The following is a 10,501-nucleotide window of genomic DNA, read 5'->3' as shown; positions in this document are numbered from 1 at the left end:
CGAAACATATGATGTATAGAGATGAAAACACCATGCACCATGATGTTAAGTTATATTTTATTTGCCAGAGTGTGTCACAAGGAAGAAACAAGGAATTTAAACTATACATGATATACTATGGGTTCACCAGTTTTAGCCATAGTATAAGTCCTATTTAGAAGCTTTATATTATATTTGGAGTCTATTTTAAAGTCTTTTGAGGTCTAGGTACGTTTTGAAGTATTGTGGAGATCATAGAGCCATTTGGAGCTTAAAAATTGCATAAACTAGTAGCTGTGCAGGAAAAAAGAAGCCAGAATCGAGATTTTGAATGAGTATACGGGGTCGACTCTATTTCCAGAATCAAGTTTGGCTTAGAAGTTTCTACAAATACAAGATTGCCCCTAGTGTTTTAACCTATATATTATTTTACGGCCATTGTTTAGGATAAACTTAGTATTATTCTTAAAGAGGTTTTTGGAGAGAAGACAAGACTCCATTAAAGATTTTATTGGAACTCTAGTATTTATATCTCTACTTTTAAAAAAAAATCATTAATTTTATCTATATGTCTTGCTTTAATATGTCCGAGTAGTTTACTTGTTAGATTTAGGATTTTCTAGGGTTTTGGCGAACTTGTAATATATAGAACTGATAGGATTATTCTCTTTGATCCTTCACAATGTTGATTTTATTGCTTGTATTCTAGAATATCTAACTAGTTAAACATGATCATGGGATAATCGATAACCGCGAGAGTGGGTTCGACTCTTGAATCTAATCCTGCTGAGCTAGGTTGGGTTGGTTTAGAAAACTAGTGAACATATCGAACTGAACATTAATGCTTGTCTTGAATAATTAAAATCGCACACGAGAGCTAAAATTTAATAGTTTAGACATCATATTAGACTTGCAGGGAGAGCTGGATATCTTACTAACCGAACTTGAGTTCTAGGACGGCTCTTATTAAAACCCTTAGCATCTATAGGTTTGAGTTCTGATTGCATGTTTGAAACCTTAAGTTTTGCCCTTTTCCCATATATCTTACAACCGATTTTATTGCATCAATTACTGATTTTATATATTTTGCCTAGCTTAATATTGATTCTAAAGTCTATTGTGTGATCCACTCTCCCGGTGGATTTCATTCCTAAGTCTTGCAACCGATCTCTTATTTGAGAGAGTTACTCTAGAGTAATTTGAGCTACATAAAATTGGGCAACTTTGCCGGAGACTGTACGATTCGACACTAGACTTGGTGGAGAGATTTATTCTTGTTTTTTTTCTTTCCATTTGTTATTTTAAAAATTTTCTTGTGTCTTTCAGGTGCATGCATAGCAGTACCTCTTCTTCGTCGATTTATTGGAATTTATTGGAATTTTCAGATCCTCCATGACTTGAACATACCCTCCGCAAAAAAGAAGCGAGCATCATCGATTGACACCTCCTCTTCGTCGATCAACACCTCTTGCGAGCAAGAAAATATCGACACTTCTGAGGCTTGATCGGCGCTTCTGAGGCGTGATCGACACCAACCTGCAAAAAAGAAAAATCGTCGCAACTCTTGTGTTGATTCAGGATGAGAATGGTAACCTGGATGAACTTGAGGGTCATCTGCGTAATGCAGCATGTCATAAGATTGACAGTTATGGGGGTTGTAATCCCTGATCCAGGAGCAGCTGCTGTAGAAGCTGCTAATGCTGAGAACTCTGCAGCTGCTAAAAATGCTCTGGCTGCTCGACCCAGAGAGTTGGCTCAGTACAACCGTTCAGATCAGTATTACACAAACAGGTCTGCGATTTATCCTTCTACCTTTCATAGGCACGATTTCGAGCTTAAACCAGCTTATTTTACACTTGTGGGACAACAGCCTTATCATTGGCTCCCACATGACTATCATAAGGACCATCTAGAGCGGTTTGTGGATTTGGTTTATGCTATAAAAATAATGGAGTCCCTGATGACTACCTTCTGTTTAAGCTCTTCAAGTACTCACTTGCTGGAGACGCTTTCATACTGGCTTAAGTAGTTACCACCTGGATCTCTTACTTCCTGGACAGCCATCAAAAATGCCTTCCTGCATAACTTCTTTGATGATGCTAGATCTGAAGACTTGAAGAACATAATCTCCATGTTTACTCAGAGGCCTATAGAGTCTTCTAAGAGTTTCTGGATCAGATCAGATTCAGATCAAATCAGAGAGACTGTCTGCACCATAGGTTCAACGAGGTACAACTGCCAGGTACTTTTTTCAGAGGTCTCGCCTTGGTTTACTAGATGGCTCTAGACACAACTAGTGAGGGAAATGTCAACACTATGAATCTAGAAGAAACTGTGAGGTATTGAGAACTTGGTGTCTAGTAACAACACCAAAAACACCGATTATGAGAGGAAAAAAATTGGCTGACAACCTGGACAAGGAGCAGTTGGTTTAGGTTAAGGCAAAAATGGAGAATGTTCACAATCTTTTCAAGAAACAAATCAGTTTCGCAGAAGATGTACAGGCTTTAAAGGCCGCATATGATAGAGGCGACAAGGAGAACGCGAACTACGTCAGTGGTACTTGTTTTCAAAGTTGAGTCAGAGAGAAACAAAAACTTCAATGGCACTGGCCCAAGAAATAATTCCAGCAACAACCAAAATTAGCAGTACCAAAAGCCTTTCAATATTCCAGCAACCTAAGCATCCAAGGAGAGAGGCCAGTGTATAAAGAGATGGATGATTTCACAAAGAGGGTACTGAGGATCCATGAAGAAGAGTATATTGATGAGGCTTACTACCACTACAGGTTCTGGATGTTCTTCAGAGAGAGAGAGAGAGAGAGAGAGCGAAAGAGAGAGAGAGAGAGAGAGAGAGAGAGAGAGAGAGAGAGAGAGAGAGAGAGAGAGAGAGAGAGAGAGAGAGAGAGAGAGAGAGAGAGAGAGAGAGAGAGAGAGAGAGAGAGAGAGAACATTAAGCAAATGTTCTATCAGCTCAGAGGCAAAATAAAGTAAGTGATTAAGTTGAAGAAGGAAAGTGACCCTGGGAAATTTTGTGGTTCCATGTACTGTTGCAAGCCACATCTATCCAAATGTTATTTGTGATACATGTTCTTCAATGAGCATAATACCAAGAACGATGGCAAATCAGCTGGGTCTAAAAATCAAGCCTTTTCGTGACACATTCACTTTTGTGGATTGCTCTATGATTGATTATGGAGGGTTCATCAGAGACCTGCATGTTGAAATAGGAGATGTTGTGTTCCATGTGGACTTCCATATGATGGACATTCAGATTGAGTAGAATACATCCCTTCTTTTTGGGAGAGCCTTCATTGCTACTGTAAAAGTGTTTTGCAACATGCACACGTATAAGTTGTGCCTGATGTTCGTTGATAAGAATGTTTTCTACGACCCTGTTTCAGTGTTCAGAGGGCACACATCCTACATTGAGTTGGGTGATGACCCAAAATTCGTGGCAGCGATTGATTCTGATTCTAATCGTGAGAATGCAGAAGACGATGAAGTGTTGATTGACACCCAACCAGCATCGTTCGACATCATGATATATGTTGTTTTTAATACCATTATATGTGTGTTTTGAGTTAATTCTCAGTCCTAATTCGTGCTTATTTGATATCATTCTAGGTTTGGAGCAGGTGAAAGAGCAAAGAAGAGAGTTCCATGAAGAAAGATGTCATTTTGGAATATCCGACGCAGAACAGCCAGTCAGACCAATCCGAAGGTTGTTCCCAAAGAGAACAAGCGTCTGACTGTTCCCGATCACTAAGGAAACTTCCTAGATTTCGGAAGTTTGCCCTAGATTCCATCTCTTCTCTCTTTACCACCGGCGCCTCCATATAAAAAGCCTATCCTATCATTTCTTTTTGACTACGCTAGTTTGGCAAAAAACCTAGAACTATTTTGGCGATTTAGCAACTTGTAAGGGAGAATGCTTCATCTCTCATTTTCACCAGAAGATCATCCTGAACCCTTGTCTTTCTACTTTATTTTATATGCAGTATTATTCAGAAATCATGTCTGTATCACTTTCCTTTATGATTGAGTAGTCGGCTAAGCTTGCTTAGGGTTTTAGAGTGTCAATTGCATGAGCTAAACGCAAATAAGTGATTTTAATTGTTCTTCATTCATATTGTTCTTACTGCTTGCATTTAATTGATCACTTAATGTTCGATCTCAACTTTAATCACCTAGCCAACCGCTTAGGAGATAAATTGACATATATTGAATGAGCTTCATATCCCTAATCAGTGAGAATAGATATTAGGGTATTAAGTGAACTAATCGGACCTGATCTCTAAGGCTTGGTATCGCGTCTTGTTCCAAGTGAGAGCTTAGGACTCAAGACTGATCAGCAAAGGGAACAAGTCCACGATAGTGGATTGTTCTAGCCGAGTGATCCGAGTGCTAGACTGCACCTCATTGCACTTGAATAGTTGTTTGGTTCCGCATTGACACCCGATGAACAACCCTAAGCCGGCTTTCATTTAAATCGAATTTGAATCTCTAGGTATTCTAGTTACTTGCGTTGCCATTGATTTTAAAACCCCACTTGTTTCCTAGCTTAATATTGAACTCATAAGAGTAAAGAGTAAACTGGTCCTCTGGATTGAATCTCAAATATTATAATTACCACTGTTAACTTGACAGTAGCAAGGATTCATTTTTAGTGTATCAAGTTTTGGCGCCGTTGCGACGGGGACCAGGCTTTTACCTTTATTTTTTGGTTTAATATTTAGTCTGAGATATCTAACTTGCTTTTAATTCTTTGTTGAAACAGATGATCCAAGTGCATGACCAGTAGACATACTCGGAGCAACGCACAAGGACAACTATATCAACTGACCAATGACAAACTCGCAAGATTAGAAAGACAAAACCGTCAACAGCCGAGAACAACCGACACCAACATGGGTGATCACGGCAATCAGGATGATCTCACTGCTGCACTGGCAATCATTCAACAACAAATGCAGACTCAGCAACAACAGATGTTGCAGATGCAGCAGACCATCTAGAATCAGCAATAAGCTGCTCAAGAAGCAGCTGAGAACACCGCGCGAGAAGAGCGTGGTGCTCCTACTGGGGAGCAGAACCTTCTGCGGAACTTCGCTACTAACCGCTCCCCCATCAACCCTCCTCCTTGCACTCGGCAAGACTATGAGATCAAACTTGCACTGATAAGTCTGGTACAGAAGAGCACGTTCAGCGGTCTCACTACTGACACCCCGATGGACCACATCGAAGCCTTTGAGAGAATCTGCAATTTCTCTCGCTCTACGGAATGCCACCGGACTATGTCAAATGCACCCTGTTCCCATTCTCTCTTGAAGGGAAAGCTTCTCGCTGGCTCAAATCTCTGCCAACCGGCTCTCTTACCTCATGGGACCAGGTCCGATCAGCTTCCTGAGCCACTTCTACACGAAGTCTAAAACCACGGCTCTACGGCACAGGATCTCCAATTTCAAGCAGAAGTCTGATGAACCTTTTCATGAAGCTTGGGAGAGGTACAAGGAGTACCAGAGAGAGTGCCCGCACCATGGGTTTGACGATGACTATATATGGGAGGTGTTCTATGATGGAGTGAGCTATCAGTTTCGAAACACCCTTGATTATTCGAGTAATTGAGATTTCATGACTCAAACCACTGGAAACAAGAAGAGGAAATTCTTAAGAGAGGCGAAGCAGTATGTTTGGGATGAACCACACTTGTACAAACATTGCAAGGATGGCATATTCAGAAGGTGTGTTCCAGAGGCAGATATTCCAGGGATTCTACATCATTGCCATGGTTCCTCTTATGCAGGGCATTTCACCACATTCAAAACGGTTTCCAAAATCCTCCAAGCAGGTTTCTGGTGGCCAACTATGTTCAGAGATGCTCACGCCTACATAGCTCAATGCGATGCATGCCAGCGACTTGGGAACATCAGCAAAAGGAATGAGATGGCTCAGAATTACATTTTAGAAGTTGAGGTGTTCGACTGTTGGGGAGTCGATTTCATGGGACCATTCCCTCCGTCCTTCAAGAACGAGTACATCCTGGTCGCCGTTGACTATGTCTCCAAGTGGGTAGAAGTAGTGGCGAGTCCCACTAATGATGTAAAAGTGGTGACTAAGATGTTCAGCTCCATCATCTTTCCGAGATTTGGGGTGCCTAGAGTGGTCATTAGCGATGGCGGAACACATTTCATCAACAAGGCATTTCAGGGCCTATTGAAGAAGAATGGGGTGAAACACAAGGTGGCTACCTCTTATCATCCCCAGACGAGTGGACAGGTTAAAGTTTCCAACAGGGAGGTCAAGAACATTCTCTAAAAAACTGTCAATACCTCGCGCAAGGACTGGTCGCTTAAGCTGGACGATGCTCTCTGGGCCTACAGAATAGCCTACAAAACGCCGCTAGGGACCACCCCCTATCACCTGGTCTACGGTAAGGCTTGTCATCTTCCTGTCAAGCTAGAATACAAGGCTGCATGGGCAGTCAATTTACTGAATTTTGACATCAAGCCAGCAACTGAGAAGCGCATGATCCAAGTCCATGAGCTGGAAGAGATAAGGCACCTCGCCTATGAGAGTTCCAAAATTTATAAGGAGAAGACCAAAGCCTACCATGACAAGCGAATCATTGCCAGACGTTTCGAACCAAACGATAAGGTCTTGCTCTTCAACTCCAGACTTAGGCTGTTCCCAGACAAGCTGAAATCTAGATGGTCCGGACCCTTCACCATTAAGGAAATCCGACCTTACGGAGCTGTTGTGTTGCTGGACAGAAAGGGAGATGAGTTCGTCGTCAATGGTCAGCGCATCAAGCATTACCTTGCTGACTCCACTATCGCAGAGGGTGAAGAAAATCCCCTAAGCGATCCCCCATCAGCCTGATCGGCTGAGCCAAGTCAAGCTAATGACTTTAACTAAGCGCTTGGTGGGAGGCAACCTACTGGTGAGTGTATATATTGTTTTCTATAGTCTATTATATTTCTTTTCAGGTTTAGTTTGTAAGTCAAAAACAAGAAAAAGCGAACACTTCAGTCAGAACAACCGAAGGACTGTTCTCCTAGTGGAACAACCCATCGCTTGTTCCAGGTAAGTGTCTCGGACCCACAAAAAATAAAAATAAAAATAATAATAATAATAAATAAAAAAAATGGGGGGATAAAAGGAAGCGGTTAGGGTTTCGCCTATTTAAGGCCTCACTCTACCTCTTTCCCGTCTCACTCACCGTACACCTCCCCACTTGCGAATTAGAGCAATCACCAAAACCTCAATTTTTCATTCATTTTAAGTGATTTTTGCTTCTAATTTGCTTGGATTTTCGAGTTCTCTCTGTCTTTTCAGTCAATTTCCCCCGATTCATAAGATGCCACACACTAAGCAATCGGCCAAGAGAACGAGGGTGAACCTCGCAAGCAACACGCCACCGCCGCGAGAACAACAACCAACCTCCGCGTCCTACCCATGGCCTTGTGAACAAGAGGGTGAACTGATTGATCTCAACAGCCCAATGCTTTTAGACTTTAACTGCGAGGGGTGGGACAAGGAAACAGCTGGGCGTTACAACTCCCTCCTCAAGGTCGATATCCTACCTACTCGTTTCGGCCATGCGGAAACTCTTGCTGATCTCGGGATCGACGAGGATGTGTTCGAAACATTGCAAGCAATGGGGATAGCTCCCCTCTGTTATCAGGCACATGAGCTCTACCCAGACCTTGCCCGCCAAGTGCTCGCTACTGCCACCATTACTTACGAGGACTCCTCTGCGCCCTTCTACGCCAACTGCTCCTTCTCATTCATGGCTGATGGAGAGTATTGCTCACTGTCCCTCGACAAACTCAACGAAATCTATGAGATCGCGAATGAGCCGAGAGGGGTAGCAATGGCGAAAAAATTTGCCCCATCAAACGCCTTCTGGGACTTCATCGCAAATGGGAACTTCACACCTGGCAAAGCCTACCAGTCGCAGATCAGGAACCCGGCACTTAGAGTCATTGCAAAGATCATTTCAAACCTCATGTTCGCCAAGGTTCAGACTTCCAAAGTGACAAACGGGGAACTGCAAACCCTGTATGCAGGTATTGAGGATGAGATCCGCGCTTCAGGGTCTAGCATTCAAATTCAGAAGGTCAAAATGAACCCAGGCTTTCATTTCATCACCATGCTTTGCGAGAGGAGGCAGTGTCTTATGCACGGTTCGAACAAGAAGGACAGAAGCGGTAGCTTGCTCACGCCGCTCTTCAAGCATTTCGGCATTGATCTCAGCAAATACAAGGTGAACACGGAGATTCAGTACCTCGACATCAGGTACCTTATGGTGTGCCACATCATGCGAGATGAGGATACCTACAGCTTCTTCGACAAGGAGGGTACCCAGCTGTTCACCAAGCTGCCTCACCCCGAGATCACCAGGCTCAGCGTTTCGACAACATACGCTTCCTCCCACCACCCGAGCTCCTAAGCATTGATCCTCGTGCTGCTGCACCTGACGCGAATACGGAGGATGTCGAGGACATTACCCCAGAAGCTGACCCATCATACGACCTCGGAGAGCTGGGGGATGTGACAGATGATCAGACTTACCGACGCTGGATGGTTGACTCGCAGCGGAACAGCAACAGTCTCATGCGGAGGATCCTCCATCTCGTTACCGACAGCTGTATTGGCGGAAGTAACCAGCGACAGTCACCAGCAGCGCAGACCCCACGACCACACCGTCTAGGCAAGGAGCCTATGGGAACAGGCCCTTCAACTGAGGAGGTTCATCGCTCGCGCAACAGACGTTCGCTTGATCCAGCCGAGAGCGGCGAGTCCGATTGAGTCCACCAGGATTTTTCTCTATCCATTGTTTTATCCATCTGAACTCTTTATCTATTTGCTGTGTATTTGGCTGACTCCGATTTGATGTCACACCATGGATGGTGTGAATTAAGTCTGGGGGAAGCACTTGTTTGTGTGCTGCTACTCTATGTTTTTATTTCTGAGTCAGTCCTTATGTCATTTGGATGTTTTATTGAGTCAGTTTAGGATCGAGTCAGCTAAAACTCTTGTGGGAATTAGGACCTTGTGTTGTGATAATCTTTTAACCACCTCGTGCTCTAACATTCTTATCCAGTGACCTTAGCAGTGATGAAAGACCCACACTTGGACCTGGAACACCCCTGACTTATCTCATTTGATTCTCCAGAAGCTCTCAACCGATCAGGTTACACTGGGTAGACTCAACTCCACCTAACTTGAATCTAATCTTGACTGAAATTCTTCTTGTTATGGGCACCAGATCAAGGAAACGAGACTTACACTCAGGACTTCTTACTCTTTTTACCAATCTTACTGATCCTGAGTGGCTAGCTCATCTTTAGCTAGTTCTCACCTTGCGCCTAAGCCTTTATTTTCACCCTCATGCACTATGTTTTTCAGTGTCATATGTGCTGTGCAAAAGGGTCAGAGAGGAAAGGATCGACGCAGCCTCTTACTCGTTAATGCCATACATTCAGAGAAGAGAGATCAAGCATGAAGAGAACAGTCGATGAGACCATGCTCTAACAAGAGAACAGTCTATGGCGACCAGTGAGAAACAAAAGAATAGACCACCAGTGGCTACAAAACATTCATTATGTTGCCTCTCCCTCCCAACCCTATTTTTTTTTTTCTATGGTGATGGAGATGGGGAAGGTGAATCCGAAAAATACACGCCATTGGGAAGGTTGAGCAAGGAGTTGGTACCAATTTTTGAGGAGTAGGCAAAGGAAGTCAAGAATTGAAGAACAGTCCCACGGTTGATCCGAAGGAGAGAACAACTGCACCCGTGAAGCAGAAATGAGTAAGGGCTGCGGACATCAATGGATCCGTCCTCTCCTGCTATTTTGCGCGATATCCTGCATCCACTTAAAATTGGTAGCCCCTAAACACTCTTAGCTCCACCATGAAATAGCATGTTCCTTACCTAGCCCGTCTTCCTTGACTAGTGCCTGTGATGAGAAGGTCACGCTGTTCTTAATTGAATTTAAGAAGTTTTGTCTTGATAGTGTACCCTTTTCAGGTATGAGATACAGAGTATGGAGCTGATTTTCGAACAGCGATCGTGGGTGTTCTGGTAAGGGTGTGTGGCCTGAGTCTACAGCTTGTATGGTTCAGAGATGTGTGGTAAGAGTATGGTTATTGAGGACAAGCGAGTTCCCACTCTTTCAAACCTTTCTCCCTGCTCTTGAGGCTTGGCCTTGTTCGAGGACAAACAAGGATCTAAGTCTGGGGAAATTGATATATGGTGTTTTTAATACCATTATATGTGTGCTTTGAGTTAATTCTCAGTCCTAATTCGTGCTTATTTGATATCATTCTAGGTTTGGAGCAGGTGAAAGAGCAAAGAAGAGAGTTCCATGAAGAAATATGTCATTTAGAAATATCTAACGCATAACAGCCAGTCAGACCAATCCGAAGGTTGTTCCCGAAGAGAACAAGCGTCTGACTGTTCCCGATCACTAAGGAAACTTCCAAGATTTCAGAAGTTTGCCCTAGATTCCATCTCT

General features: G+C 43.3%; 1 non-coding gene across 1 annotated transcript; it reads right to left on the bottom strand.

The window, feature by feature from the left end:
* Positions 1-5,417: 5,417 nt before the first annotated feature.
* On the bottom strand, positions 5,418-5,524 carry LOC125582747. Its single transcript, XR_007320201.1, has one exon. It is a non-coding gene; the product is annotated as a small nucleolar RNA R71 (small nucleolar RNA).
* Between the last annotated feature and the right edge of the window lie 4,977 nt (positions 5,525-10,501).

This window comes from Brassica napus, chromosome C2 (genome assembly GCF_020379485.1).
Source record: "Brassica napus cultivar Da-Ae chromosome C2, Da-Ae, whole genome shotgun sequence".
NCBI classification, from domain to species: Eukaryota; Viridiplantae; Streptophyta; class Magnoliopsida; order Brassicales; family Brassicaceae; genus Brassica; species Brassica napus.
Note: the sequence above shows the minus strand (reverse complement) of the source record. Positions and strands in the feature narration are given on the sequence as shown.